Source organism: Sus scrofa, chromosome 13 (genome assembly GCF_000003025.6).
Source record: "Sus scrofa isolate TJ Tabasco breed Duroc chromosome 13, Sscrofa11.1, whole genome shotgun sequence".
Taxonomy (NCBI): Eukaryota; Metazoa; Chordata; class Mammalia; order Artiodactyla; family Suidae; genus Sus; species Sus scrofa.
The window spans coordinates 31,075,085-31,090,426 of NC_010455.5; the positions used below are offsets into that span (position 1 = coordinate 31,075,085).

Here is a 15,342-nt window from a genome sequence, read left to right on the forward strand (position 1 = left end):
GAACTTTGTATCCATCAGCAGGCCCTTTTCATTCCTCCCTCATCATCTCTTCTTTTTCTTCCACCCAGATATCTGCTAGTCTACTTTCTCTCTGTTCTAGACACTTCATATAAATGGAATTATACAACATGTAGTCTTTTTTGTCTCTTTCACTTGACATTTTAAAGGTTTATCCATGTTATAGCATGCATTAGTACTTCATTCCCTTTTATAACTAAATAATATTCCATTGTATGTATGTACCATATTTTATTTGTTTATCAGCTAATGAACACCTGAGTTGTTTTTACTTTTTGGCTATTATGAGTAAGGTATATATTTTCCTTAGGTATATGCTTGAGAGTGGAATTGCTGGGTTAAACGGTGACCTTTGGAGGGACTACCAGATTATTTTCTAAAGCAGCCACACCATTTTACATTCCCACCAGCATTATATGAAGGTTCCAATTTCTTCACATCTTTTTAAACATTTGTTATTCTCTCTCTTCTTTAAAATATTTTCTTATTTTAGTTGATTTACAGTATTCTTTCAATTTCTGTGTACTGCAGAGTGACCCAGTCATACATATATATATATATTATTTTTCTTATGTTATCCTCTATCATGTTCCATCACAAGTGACTAGATATAGTTCCCTATGCTATACAGCAGGATCTCATTGCTTATCCACTCCAAATGAAATAGTTCACATCTACTAACTAGACTCTCAGACCATCCCACTTCCTCCACCTCCCCCTTGGCAACCACAAGTCTGTTCTCCATGTCCATGAGTTTGTTACTTTTCTGTAGATGAGTTCATTGTGCCATATATTAGATTCCAAATATAAGTGATATCATATGATATTTGTCATTCTCTTTCTAACTTCACTTAATATGAGAGTCTCTAGTTCCATCCATGTTGCTGCAAATGGCATTGTTTTGTTCATTTTTATGGCTGAGTAGTATTACATTGTGTATCTATAGCACATCTTCTTAATCCATTCATCTGTTGATGGACATTTAGGTTGTTGGATTGCTGTGGTTAGGACTTCCAATACTATGCTGAGTAAAAGTGGTTAGAGTGGGAATCCTTGACTTATAAAATGGGCAGAAGACCTAAATAGACACTTCTGCAAAGAAGATATTCAGATTGCCAACAGGCACAGATAAAAATGCTCAACATCACTGATTATTAGAGAAATGCAAATCAAAACTACTATGAGGTATCACCTCACACCAGTCAGAATGGCCAATATTAACAAGTCAACAAATAACAAATGCTAGAGAGGGTATAGAGAAAAGGGTACCCTCCTTCACTGTTGGTGGGAATGTAAACTGGTACAACTACTATGGAAAACAGTATGGAGGTGCCTCAGAAAACTAAATATAGAACTACCATATGACTCAGCAATCCCACTGTTGGGCATATATCCAGACAAAACTTTCATTGAAAAAAATACATGCACCCCTATTTCATTGCAGCACTATTCCCAATAAGAATTCATTCATTCAAGGATACCATTGAAGCACACACACACACACACACACACACACACACAAAGACAACTTACAGAATGGGAGAAAATAGTTTCAAATGATGCAACCGACAAGGGCTTAATCTCTAAAATATACAAACAACTTATACAACTGAGCAGCAAAAAAAACCAACAATTATTTCCCTTTTTTTTTTTTTTTTTTGTCTTTTTGCTGTTTCTTGGGCCGCTCCCATGGCATATGGAGGTTCCCAGGCTAGGGGTCGAATCGGAGCTGTAGCCACCGGCCTACGCCAGAGCCACAGCAACGCGGGATCCGAGCCGCGTCTGCGACCTACACCACAGCTCACGGCAACGCCGGATTGTTAACCCACTGAGCAAGGGCAGGGACCGAACCCGCAACCTCATGGTTCCTAGTCGGATGCGTTAACCACTGCGCCACGACAGGAACTCCTATGATCTTTTCTATATGTTGTTGGATTTGGTTGGCTAAGATTTTGTTGAGAATTTTTGCATCTATTTTCATCAAAGATATTGGCCTATAGTTTTCTTTTTTGGTGGTATCTTTGGTTTTGGAATTAGGGTGATGGTGGCATCATAGAATGTCTTTGGGAGTGTTCCTTCTTCTTCAACCTTTTGAAAAAGTTTAAGGAGGATGGGTATAAGTTCCTCTTTGTATGTTTGGTAGAATTTGCCTGTGAAGCCATCTGGTCCTGGGCTTTTATTTGTAGGGAGTGTTTTTATTACATATTCAATTTCATTTCTAATGATTGGTCTGTTCAATTGATCTATTTCTTCTTGATTCAGTTTTGGCAGGCTGTAAGTCTCTAGGAAGTTGTCCATTTCTTCTAGGTTGTCAAATTGGTGGCATATAGTTGTTCATAGTATTCTCTAATGGTTTTTTGTATTTTTGTAGTATCCGTTGTGACTTTTTTCATTTCTTATTTTGTCTATTTGGGTTTTTTCTCTCCTCTTCTGGTGAGTCTAGGCGGAAGTTTGTCAATTTTATTTACCTTTTCAAAGAACCAGCTCTTGGTTTTACTGATTTTTTTTCTACTGTTTTTTGTTTGTTTGTTTGTTTGTTTTTTTGTTTGTTTTGAATCTCTGTTTTATTGATTTCCTCTCTGGTCTTTATGATTTCCTTCCTTCTGCTGACTCTAGGTTTTGTTTGTTCTTTTTCTAATTCATTTAGGTGGTGGGTTATCAATTTGAGATTTTTCTTCTTTTTTGAGGAAAGCCTGTATTGCTATGAATTCCCCTCTGAGCACTGCTTTTGCGGCATCATAGATTTTGAATGGTTGTGTCTTCATTATCATTTGTCTCGGTATTTTTAAATTTCCTTCTTGATTTCTTCATTGACCCATTGGTTTTTTAGTAGCATGTTGTTTAGTCTCCATGTATTAAGTTTTTTCTCATTTATTTTCCTGTGGTTGATTTCTAGTTTCATACCATTGTGGTCAGAGTAGATACTTGGAATAATTTCTATATGCTTAAATTTCTTGAGGTTAGCTTTGTGCCCTAGTATGTGATCAATCCTTGAGAATGTTCCGTGTGCACTTGAGAAGAATGTATATTCTGATTTTTTGGATGTAATGTCCTGGAACTGTCGATTAAGTCTAACTTTTCTGTTGTGTCATTTGGGAATTTCTGTTGCCTTATTGATTTTTCTGTCTAGAAGATCTGTCTGTTGATGTGAGTGGGTGTTAAAGTCTCCTACTATGATTGTATTCCCATCAATTTCTCCTTTTATATTTGTAAGTATTTGTTGTAGGTATCTGGGTGCTCCTATATTAGGGGCAAATATAGTGACAATTTTAATACCCTCTTCTTGAATGGATCCTTTAACCACTAAATAGTGTCCTTCTCTGTCTTTCTTTATGGCCTTCATTTTAAAGTCTGTTTTGTCTGATATGATTCTCTGCAACTCCTGCTTTCCTGTCTTGTTCATTGGCATGAAATGTCTTTTCCCATCCCCTCACTTTCAATCTATATGTGTTCTTTGCGCTAAGGTGAGTCTCTTGTAGACAGCAGATTGAAGGGTTTTGCTTTTTTATCCAATCTGCCACTCTGTGTTTTTTAATTGGAACATTTGTTCCATTGACATTTAAGGTGATTATTGATAGATATGTATTTATTGCCATTTTAAACTTTGTTTTCCAGTTGATTCTATGTTTCTCTTTTCTTCCTTCTTTTTTTTTTTGGTTGGATGGTTTCCATTTATTTTATACTTGAGTACTTTTCTTTTCAGTTTTTATGAATGTAATGTTCGGTTTTGATTTGTGGTTGCCCTGTGTTTTAAGTATGTTTACCCCTTCATATATCTGCTTGCTTTAGCCTGATAGTCATATAGTTGAGTGATAGGCTCAAACACATTATTAAAATAAAAAAGAAGAATCTATATTTTCTTACTTTCCTTCCTCACATTGTATGATTTTGACATCTTTATTTTTTTTAACATCTTCATGTTTAGATCTGTATGCTGGCTTATTTAAGCGATTGCTTTCCAATTGTGGTTTCCTCCATTCTATTTCGTCTTACTTCTTCTTTTTTTTTTTTTTTTTTTTTTTAATTTAGAGAAGCCCTTTCAGTATTTCTTTTAGAATGGGTTTAGTATTGCTGTACTCTTTTAGCTTTTGTTTGTTGGAGAAATTCTTTATTTCCCCTTCTATTTTAAATGATGTTCTTGCTGGATAGAGTATTCTAGGTTGCAAATTTTTTCCTTTCAGCACTTTAAATATATCTTGCCACTCCCTTCTGGCCTGTAGTGTTTCTGTAGAGAAACCAGCTGATAGCCTTATGGGGGTTCCCTTATAATTAATGCTTTGCTTTTCTCTTGCTGCCTTTAGGATCCTCTCTTTAACCTTTGCCATTTTTATTATAATATGTCTTGGTGTGGGCCTGCTTGGGTTCAAATTGTTTGGGGCCCTCTGTGCTTCCTGTATCTTGATAGCAGTTTCCTTTAGATTTGGAAAGTCTTCCACCATAATTTCTTCAAATATGTTTTCAATCCTCTTTTCTTTTTCTTCTCCTTCTGGAATTCCTATTATGCATAGATTTCCCACTTTATATTATCCCATAGATCTCTTATTTTGCTTTCATGTTTTTTCATTTAGTTTTCTGTCTGCTGTCCTAATTGGGCGATTTCGATTGTTCTATCTTCCACATCACCAACTCATTCCTCCGCATTATTCATTCTGCTCTTTATTGCCTTTAGCTCAGTTTGCATCTTTGCAAATGAATTTTCTAGTTTTTCTTGGCTCCTCCTTATATTTTCTAGTTCATTTTTAAGGGAATCGGCATTACTGTTCATATCTTCTCTTAATTCCTTGATATTCAGCCTTAATTCCTTCAGTATTTTCACTATCTCCCTTTTGAACTCAGTGTCTGTCAGACTGCAGTGGTCTGTTTCATTGTCGACTGGTTTAGGTGAATTCTCCTGTTCCTTTAACTGGGGGTGGTTTCTGAGCCTCTTCATCTTGCTTGTGTTTTTCTTTTTCTGTGAGTTTGGGGAGTCTTGTAAAGCTACTTCTATGCAAGAGCACCCCTTTGTATTTTTTGGGGGAGTTACTATTTATTTTTGGTGTGGGAGTTTGGATATTTGCTGTCTCTTTCTTCGATGTGAGCAGGCTGTTATCCCCAGGCTGCTCAGTGTGTTTTCAGGGAGAAAGAGGCAATGAGTAGGGCCAGCCATCAATGCCTGGTCACTGGGCTCTCAACAGCAGCAAGGATGTGCAGGAAGGTGGCACAGGCTACTCCTAGTTGCAGGGCCCTGGGAAGTGGTATTGAGCTCTAAGCAGATCTACAAGGTGACCAGAGCATTTGGCAGTAGCAGCAGCAGGGTGCATGAGTTCCCAGGGGAGTGAGTGCAACAACAGTTAGCATTCAGTTGCATTGCCCTCCTCTGAGGTGACTGGAACCGCAAGTGGTGCCTGTTCAGGGACCCCTAGTGGTAGAGGGCCGTGTCTGACTCTGGAGTCAGTGATAACTATGGTGGTTTGCCCCCGCCACCTGTAGACCATGCATGAAGCAACCTGTCTCACTTAGCCCACATAGGAGATGCTGCACAGGCTGCTCCTAGTTGCAGGATCCTGGGAAGTAACAGAGATCAGATGTGTGGGTGCTGTCCAGAGCATTCAGCAGTGGCAGCAGCAGGGCTGGTGTGTTCCCAGGGATGCAAGAGCACCAACAGGTGGTGTTCGGTCACAGTGCCCTCCTCTGCACTGTGGTGCCTGTTCACGGACCCCCAGAGGTAGCAGGCCACTCCCACCTCTGGAGCCAGAGATAACTGCGATGGTTTACCCCTGCCATCTGTAAACCATGCAGGAAGCACCTTGTCCTGCTTAGCCCCCACAGGGTGTACTCCACAAGCTGCTCCTAGTTGCAGGTTCCTGGGAAGGGAAAGTGATGAAATGTCTGGGCACTGCCCAGAGTGTTTGGCAGTGGCAGTAGCACGGCAGGCCTGCTCCCAGGAGAGCAAGAGCAACAACAGGTGGTATTCCGTCACATTGTCCTTCTCTGAGGTGGTTGAGGCTGCAAGTGATTTTTGTTCAGGTATCCCCAGTGGCGGTGTGCCATGCCCACCTCTGGAGCCACAACAGGAACTCTGCCCCACACTGTCTTAGTATCTAACTTTGTGGTAGATTTTGAAATTGTATTGGAAATTACAATAACTCTGGCTCAGATCGTCAGTGTCTGAAAGTGAGACATGTGGACAAGGAGAAATCTCGAGAAGGCTCTTTACTTCTGCAGAAGGGCGGGGGCACTCCAAAAAGTGTGCGTGCCAAACAAAGGACCCTCCCCTATTTATCCCTAACACAGGTGATTTACCTATCCCCTTCCCATTGGTCGGATCAGGGCACACATTCTTCCAAGTTGGCTAATTTGGAACAAATTGTTACTGGGAAAAGAGGTAAAGAGGAAGGGGGTCCCATGGTTGATTCAGCAGAAGCCAGAGCTGGAGCAAAATGGAGTAACCAAGATTTCCTTTGATGGAAAAGACATTATGTTACTTTCCACAATTGGAGTGTATGAGAACTTTCCAGTTCTGTTCTTTTTTCAAGATTATTTTGCTATTCTGTCTTCTGCATTTCCATATGAATTTTAAGATCAGCTTTTTTATTTTTGCAAAAAATATCTCCTGAAGACAACATAGTGTTGGGTCTTGCCTTTTTAATCCAGTATGAACATTTCTACCTTTTGACTGGATTGTGATATTTGCACTTAATTTTGTTGATACAGTTGTATATGATGCCAGAAGGATATTACTGGAATCCGGGTTCTTGTTCACGCAGTTGAAGAATGAACTCTGCGAACACACAGGCAGCAAGCAAGCAAAGTATTACGGAAAGATAGGTCCCAGGGCTCCTATGGGGTCCCATTGTCCTATAGGGGTTTTTATCCCTTAAAGATGGGGGAAGGGTACCAACGTGGAGTCCAGAAAGATGTGGTTTTCTCCCATTGGCCTTACCCAGTTACATATATCAGTCCTTGACCAATAGGAGTTTTAAGGGTGGAAATGTCCCATAAGTTATGTGATTTCTTTGTCCTTCTCTTCCCTCAGACTAAGTCACCATAGCTCTTATTCCTTTTCTATCAGTTGAGGAGTGGGTTAGACATTAAGGTCCATGTGGGGGAAGGCACATTTCCTATAGTGAACAAGACCATGGGGAATTACTCTCTGGAGCCCTTAAACCACAAATGTCAATCAATAGTCATATCAAAGAATGCATGGAAGCCCATGCTCCTACACTGACTATCTGAGTTAGTATTCTGCCTCATGTACACATCTGCCATTTTACTTTTTGTTTTCTGTATGCCTTGGCACGTCTCAGTTGGCAACCTGCACCATAGCTGCAGCAGTGCTGGATTCTTAACCTACTGCACCACACGGGAACTTCCTTTACTTTTTGAGCATGGCTTCCTTCAGTTTTTTGAACTTATATATGATAGCTGCTTCAAGCTTTTTGTCTGTTAAATCGGACATCTGGACTTTTCACAGGCAGTTTCTGTTCCTGCTTTACTCTGTTTGGGTCACACTGTTTCTTTGCATGTTTCATAACTTTTTTTTGTTGAAAACTGGACATTTGGATAGTATATTTTAGCTGGATACTGTCTTTTCCCCACTCCCATTCAAGGCTTGCTGCTTGCTTATTTCTTTGTTTAATGCCTTGGCTGAACTATTTTAGTCAAACCTCTTTTCCCAGCAGTATGAAGCCTCTGATGTAGCTTTTCAGAGGATGTAGCTTTGGGCTAGAGTGGTAGTAGTTTTAGTGGGGCTTGCCTTGACTATCTCTTTGATCTCTATATCAAGCTTACCTACCTCTGTAGATATTAGGTCAGCTGTTCAGCTCTGCTAGTTGCCAGAGGATTGCTCTATTGTTTTCAGCAGTACTCCAGGGTGAGATAAGCCTTTAGATTTGTTCTGATCCCTGGGGGCTCTCTCTTTTTTTTTTTTTTTTTTTAGCAGTTTTGGTTCCTGATTCATTCAGGTAAATTAGCTGGCCTGTGGCTTAGTTTGTTGCTCTCATGGAACTACATGCTCCCTCTTAATTGCTGACTATAAACATCTCCATTGTTTTTAAGAGGAACCTTAAGCTTGAACTTCACATTTTGTTCCAAATAAAATCAGTTTCTTTGGAAATCTCCCTTCTTGTGGCATCCCACTCTTCTACAGCAAAGTATCTATGCCACTGCTCTGGGCAATGGCCTGCTTCTCTCAGAGACACCCTGATTTATAAGCAGAGCACTGAAAAGAGGTAGGACTCTTACTGTTGCCAAAACTCAGCCTCTGTCCACAGTTGCAGGTTGCCAAAAAGAAACGCAGTGTCAGAGTTTTGGGTGAAGGAGAAAGATAGCTTTATCTTTGTCAGGCAAAGGGGGCCACAGCAGGCTAATGCCTTAAAGACTGTGCCCCATTTGGAAGGGATGAGGAGGTGGTTTTCTAGTTTGGGGAGTGGAAAATAGGGCCACAGATAAGGATCAGGGTAGCGACAAGCTTGCATTGTCTTTCAAAGCTTCAAACACTTTCAAAGTGTTTAGTAGCCCCCAGGACTGGTTCTGATGGTCCTCTTTCCAGGAATGAAGAATGCTTCATCTAGTAGTTCTTCTATTTGTTGGGGGTTTTAGTTCTGCAGAAAGGCTCAAAGATATTGTTATGTATATTCCTTAAGGAGGAACCAGGACTCTGTTGCCTCTTGACTACTCCTCCCTGGTCTCTGTATCCCCTCCCTTCCCTGATTATCATCTACCCTTTGGAACTCAGGGAAGGTCTTGGAGGCTGAGGGCTTATTCCCTAAAAATAGAAATGGAGGACACAGAAAGACTTGTCTGCCTAGGAGCCCCACAGGGCACTGGCATGGTTACATGATCACCTCATCTTGTTTCTCCTAGCATGGAACCTCCAATCTACAAAGAAGCTAGAGTGAGGGCAACTGGGAACCCATTGTTCTCAGACTGTCTCACCTGAGGTAGAACGTCTGCCCCACAAATGGGAGCTGGATGGAAAGGGAACTCCCTACCTCTTGGCCTCACCCTCCTAGAATTTAGCCTCAATAACACAGAGCTGGAGGAGGGGATGAGAAATGACCTGCCCCTCTCTTGACTGTGAATTAGGGAAAGAAGTAATATCTAGATTTCTTCAGAGAGGATTCAGTTTGATAGGGGTAAGGAGTGTGATATAATAAGAAATATACATTTGAGTGATAAGAGTACCTTTGTGGAGTTCCTGTTGTGGCACAGTGGTTAGCGAATCTGACTAGGAACCATGAGGTTGTGGGTTCGATCCCTGGCCTTGCTCAGTGGGTTAACGATCCAGCATTTGCTGTGAGATGTGGTGTGGGTTGCTGACGTGGCTTGGATCCCGTGTTGCTGTGGCTCTGGCGTAGGCTACAGCTCCAATTTGACACCTAGCCTGGGAACCTCCATATGCCACGAGAGCGGCCCAAGAAATGGCAAAAAGACAAAAAAAAAAAAAGAGTATCTTTTGTTATTCATAATAAGCCCCTTTCACCTTTCAACCATATACCTGAGTTCATTAGAGTATAAGGGCTAATTGCCAGAGGAACCAACCATGTGATTAGATGGTTAGGACTTTCAGCCCTACCCTTCACTCTCTAGGGAGGGGAAACGGGGTTGAGACTGAATTAACCACCAATTGCCAATGATTTAATCAATCATACCTTCATAATGGAACCACCATAAAAACTAACCATAAGGATTCTGAGTCCTTCCAGGCTGGTGAATACACTGAGGTGCAGGAGGGTAGCAAACCCAGAGAGACCCTGAGCCTCTTCCCACATACTCTACCTTCTGTATCTCTTCCATTTGTCTATTCCTAAATTGTGTCCTTTATTGTGGTAAAGCACTTTTCCTGAGTTCTTTGAGCCATTCTAGCAAATTATCAAACCCAAGGAGGATGTCATGGGAACCCCTGACTTATAGCTGGTCAGTCAGAAGTACTAGAAGCCCAGACTTGTGACTGGTATCTGAAAAGGAAGCAGTCCTGTGGGAATGAGTCCTTAACCTGTGGGGTTGAAACTGTGGGGCCCTCCCAGTTACAAATCCTTTCTGTGTCCCGTTTTTTGTTTGTAGAAAATAGGCTTCATTCAGCCTCCATGGCCTTCCTGAGTTCCAAAGGGGAGATTCAAACAGGTGCTAATCAGGGAAGGGAGGAAATGTAGGGAAAAAAAGGAGGAGCAGTCAAGAAACAATAGTGCACAATAAAGCAGGGTCCTGGTTGCTCTTCAAGGAATATACATTACAATACCTTTGGGTTCTAAGTCATAGAGGATGGTAACTTCAGGCTGAACACAAGATTCCTGAAACACTGCCCTTATTACCTCACCATCAACCAATCAGAAGAGAGTCTGCACACAGTGGTAGATAAGGAAGATTCTGACACACACCTCAAATGATTCTCCTTTTAAAAATTTTCATGATTGAGCAGAACCTTCAGAGTTGGTTTTTGGACAACTTTCTCCCCAGGTTGCCAGTCTCCTGAATAAAGGAACCTTTCTTTTCCTACCTCCTCTTGCCTCTCAAGAGCTAGATTTCAAGTAACAAGCAGCTGAACCTGAATTCAGTAACAGGATCTGCACTAAGGCCAGGTAGTTAGTGTCATAATTGAATTAAGTTGTAAGACACCCAGTTGGTGTCCACAGAAAATTAGAGGATTGCTTGGTGTAGAAAACCCAAACATTTGGTGTCAGAAGTGTTGCAAGCAGAAGGAAATTGCTTTTCCTTTAGTAGGGGAGAGAAAGGTGTTATTTTCCCCCATGAAAGAGCAATGAAGAACAGTTTTCAATTAATCACAAAGCTTCTTAACATGAGAGAAGCTTGAAAAAATGTTTTGAGAGAGAGCCCAATGGAAAGTAAGAGACTGAAAGTAGATGAAAAAGAGTTTCTGAGTCCAAATGGAAAGAGAATGTGTTGAGGCCATCAGTTAACCATGAACACTATTGACACTGAAGTCAGCCATTAACCAGAATAATATCCAAGTCTGTTTCCTCAGAACCTCATGAAGTTATTTTGGGGTTTGAGAAATGTAAATACACAGACTCGGAGCTCCTGTCGTGGCGCAGTGGAAATGAATTCAACTAGAAACTGAGAGGTTGCAGGTTCAATCCCTGGCCTCATTCAGTGGGTTAAGGATCTGGCATTGCTGTTAGCTGTGGTGTAGGTCGCAGACACGGCTCGGATCTGGCATTGCTGTGGCTGTGGTGTAGGCCAGCGGCTACAGCTCTGATTAGACCCCTAGCCTGGGAACTTCAATATGCTGTAGATGTGGCCCTAAAAAAACAAACAAACAAACAAACAAAATACACAGACTCTGGAAATGTTAATGTTTGAATGTCCTGGATGATAACCAGGTATTTTGAAAAGTTCAGTGGTCCTAGATTTGGAAGATTTGGATTTGACTCCCAGCTTTGATATCAGTAACATTGTGTAAATCCTTTAATTCTCTTCACATCCATAATATGAAAAATTAGGATTAAATAAAGCAAGACAACACTTCCACTTTACCTCTAGTGCCCTCATGATCCTGGATATATGGCAGAAAATGTAGGCCGAGCAAGGACATGGAACTCACCAACTGCAAAGGCATCCCCCGTGGAGATGGCTAGAACAAGAATGACACAGAGAAGGCCCCATTCATGGTGGCAGAAGAGCTATGGAAATATGCACATATTTTGACAGCAGGACAGACAAAATTCTATGTAAAGTACAAATTCTCACAGAGATCCCTTGTTAACCAGGAAATGAAGTCTAAATACTTATTTGTTCTTTCCTCAGGTTATTTGGAATGAACTGTGTCTGATGAAATTCAATGGCTTAATTCTTTTTCCTAGAATAATTTGCCATAAGAAAAAAAATGATCTCAAAAGTAGAATTTTACGAGGGAATGTGTGTGTGTGTATGAATCTGTTGCTGGACTCTCTCTTCTGTTCCATTACTGATTTATCTATACTTGAGCCCAAGCAATGCTGTTTTAATTCTTATGGCTTTATGGTAATGTGAACTGAATAAAAACACACAATGTGAGAGCCATGAGTTTCAGTTTTATTGGGAGACTTACTGAAGGCTACAGCCTGGGGGACAAGCTCTCAGAGAGCTCAGAAGAATTGCTCCAAAGTGGTAAAGAGGTGAGGTCACCATATATGTGATTTTTGGAGAAGGGGTATTTGCAATCAAGCACTCATCTCAGTAGAAGTTGCTGCTACTTATGAGGACCAGATGTCCCCGTTAATGATTTTAGTGCTTTTCTAAGTGAGAAAATGAAATACCTGGGGTTCATAAAGTTTTCTCCTGAAAATATCTATATGTCTTAAGGCTTGTTCTGCCAGTTTTCCCAAGGCACAGAGTACCTTGTTCCTGACCTTTTTCTGAACCCCTTTCAGGATGTGTTGACGGTCAGTGACTGCAGTGGCTAGTGACTTCATCTTTGTAGAGGCAAATGGCAGGTACTACTCTTTAGTTGACAAGTCTTGAGAACTTGTATATAAATCCTCTTTGTACTTCTTTATTTTTTACAATTTAAAGTAATGGTTTATTAGATTTATCTGTACAAGGGTTTGGATTCCAAGATTCAGAATAAATGTGTTACCTTGCTACCTTAAAAAGTACATGGAATTTTAAAAGATGCCAGGAAAGGAGCTAGTAAAGAATATCTGCAGAGGATCCTTTGGTAAAGAGTGAGCACCAAGCATTTTTCAATGAAATGTTTTAAAGTTAATATGTATCTCTGTTAGAAACAGCAGGGGAAGAAGGAGGCAGAGACTGGAACAATGAAATCTCAAGCAGGTTTATGGACCAACAGAGTAGCTGGGAGCACTGCCTGAGCAGAGAGAACTCAGGCTCCCCACTGCTTAGGGAGCAGTTAGCTATATAGGAAAGGGGGTTTCTATTTTTAGCACAGGTTTGTGCTAGAGTAAGAAACAGGGAAGATACAAATTACATTGTCACAACTTGATAGTTTCTCCAGGTATTTTTGTCTTGAAGCTTTGTGTTTGGTGAGGTTATTTTGTTCCAAGGCCCTCTGGCTTTTGCCACATTTGAGATCTTTTCCAATATACAGTTGCTACCTAACAATCTGAGGTAAGAAAGGCAGTCAATAGAAAGTTCAGTGACACATAAATCAACAGATAGTAAGAAACAGGAAGGTTGAAAACACTGAATACTTCTGTACTCTTAATGTTCTATAGTATGATTACTTTGGTGTTAGTGTTAGTAACCTATAACATTATTGAAATGAAAACCATAGTGTATTTATCAGTAGCTTATTTGCATTATTGAAAATATTATACAAGTTAATTGACATTTATCTGCTGGTTTCTAAACATTTTTATAGGAAAATTGTACATCTAGGTGATTTCTGCCCAGACCTTCCCTGAGTAAAACTAAATAATAAATAACTATTTTCCAGCCCCAAAGTATGCAAATTACTAAGTCCACTTTACCTGCTGTGACTCCCACAGTTGCTCAGAGAAGCTGGCTAGACAAAATGCTTTTTATGTCAGGTGTGTCGATAATGAAATAAGAAGGTATGTGTGGAGGAGGGGAGGAAATGTCTTTTCAAGGTTGCAATGCCTGGCAGCAGAAGAGAGTGAACTTTAAAATAAAGACTGTTGCTCACCATCCAGTTCTACAAGGATTAAGTCAGCTACTGTGGTTGCTGTCAACAGTGCACCCTGAGGAACTCAAAATGAAAAAGGATGAGGCACTCTGTGCTTTGGACAAGCAGACCCCTTAGATAATTAGATGTAGATCTTAGAAAGAATCTTCATGAACCCAGATGCTTGCAACTTCCCACACATAGAAAAGCACTAAAAAAAATCATGAACTTGAGCTATTAGTTCTTTGTAAACCATCTATAACCAAGATGTATGTGTGACTATAGCCAAAAATCATATATAAATTAACTTCACCCCATATCTCTTCAGAGCAGTTCCCTCAGAGCTACTGAGAGGCTGTCTTCTAGGCTATAGTCCTCAGTAAGTTCCCTGAATAAAACATAAACTCACAGCTCTTTTCCCCCCATTTAAATTTTTTTATTGACGTATAGTTGCTTTACAATATTGTAATAATTTCTGCTACACAACAAAGTGATTCAGTTATGCACATACATATATCCATTCTTTTTTAAGATACTTTTCCCATGTAGGTAATCCCAGATATTGGATGGAAGTCCCCATGCTATGCAGCAGGTCCCCATTGAAATTTCATTCCATATACAATAGTGCGCAAGTGCCAATCCTAAGCCCCCAATCTATTCCTACCCACCCCCTTTGGTAACCATAAGTTTGTTTTCAAAGTCTGTCAGTCTGTTTCTGTTTTGTAAATAAGTTCATTTGTATCCTTTTTATTAGCTTCCGCATATAAGTGATATCATGTTTGTCTTTCCCTGTCTGACTTCACTTAGTATGATAATTATAGGTCCATCTATGTTGCTACAAATGGCATTATTTTATTCTTTTCTATGGCTGAGTAATATTCTATTTTATATATGTAGCATATCTTCTCTATCCACTCCTCTGTTGATGGACATTTAGGTTGCTTTCATGTCTTGGCTATTGTAAGTAGTGCTGCAGTGAACACCAGGATGCATGTATCTTTTTGAATTATGGTTTTCTCTGATTCTATGCTCAGAGGTAGATTGTTATATCATATGGTGTTTCTATATTTAATTTTTTGAGGAACTTCCATTCTGTTTTCCATAGTGGTTGCACTGGCTTACATTCTCACCAACAGTGTAGGAGAGTTCCCTTTTCTCCACACACTCACCAGCATTTACTGTTAGTAGATTTTTTTTTTTTTTTTGTCTTTTTTGCCATTTCTTTCTATGCTCTCGTGGCATATGGAGGTTCCCAGGCTAGGGGTCAAATCGGAGCTGTAGCCTCCAGCCTACACCAGAGCCACAGCAATGCAGGATCCGAGCCATGTCTGTGACCTACACCACAGCTCATGGCAGTGCCAAATCCTTAACCCACTGAGCAAGGCCAGGGATCAAACCCGCAACCTCATGGTTCCTAGTCAGATTCGTTAACCACTGCGCCATGATGGGAACTCCTGTTTGTAGATTTTTTTTGATGATGGCTATTCTGACTTGTGTGAGGTGATACTGCATTGTAGTTTTGATTTTCATTTCTCTAATAATTAACAATGTTGAGCATCTTTTCATTTGTTTTTTGGCCATTTCTTTGGAGAAATGTCTGTTCAAATCTTCTGACCATTTTTAATTGGGTTGTTCATTTTTTTATTACACCTGTGTAAGCCGTTTGTATATTTTGGAGAGTAATCCCTTACAGTTGCTTCATTTGCAAAGATTTTCTCTTCTTCTGTGAGTTCTCCTTTCTTTTTTTATGGATTTCTTTG

General features: G+C 40.2%; 1 long non-coding RNA gene across 6 annotated transcripts in view; it reads left to right on the forward strand.

Annotated features, from left to right (window-relative positions):
• The window catches only part of LOC102162605, a 65,496-nt gene that overhangs the window by 21,714 nt on the left and 28,440 nt on the right, over positions 1-15,342 (forward strand). The window contains exon 4 of one of the 6 annotated variants that reach the window (XR_306768.3): positions 11,500-14,373. The exons of the other annotated variants lie outside the window; for them this stretch is intronic. This is a non-coding gene — a long non-coding RNA (uncharacterized LOC102162605). Of the gene's footprint in view, positions 1-11,499; positions 14,374-15,342 lie in introns of those variants that run through there. 6 annotated transcript variants of the gene reach the window in all.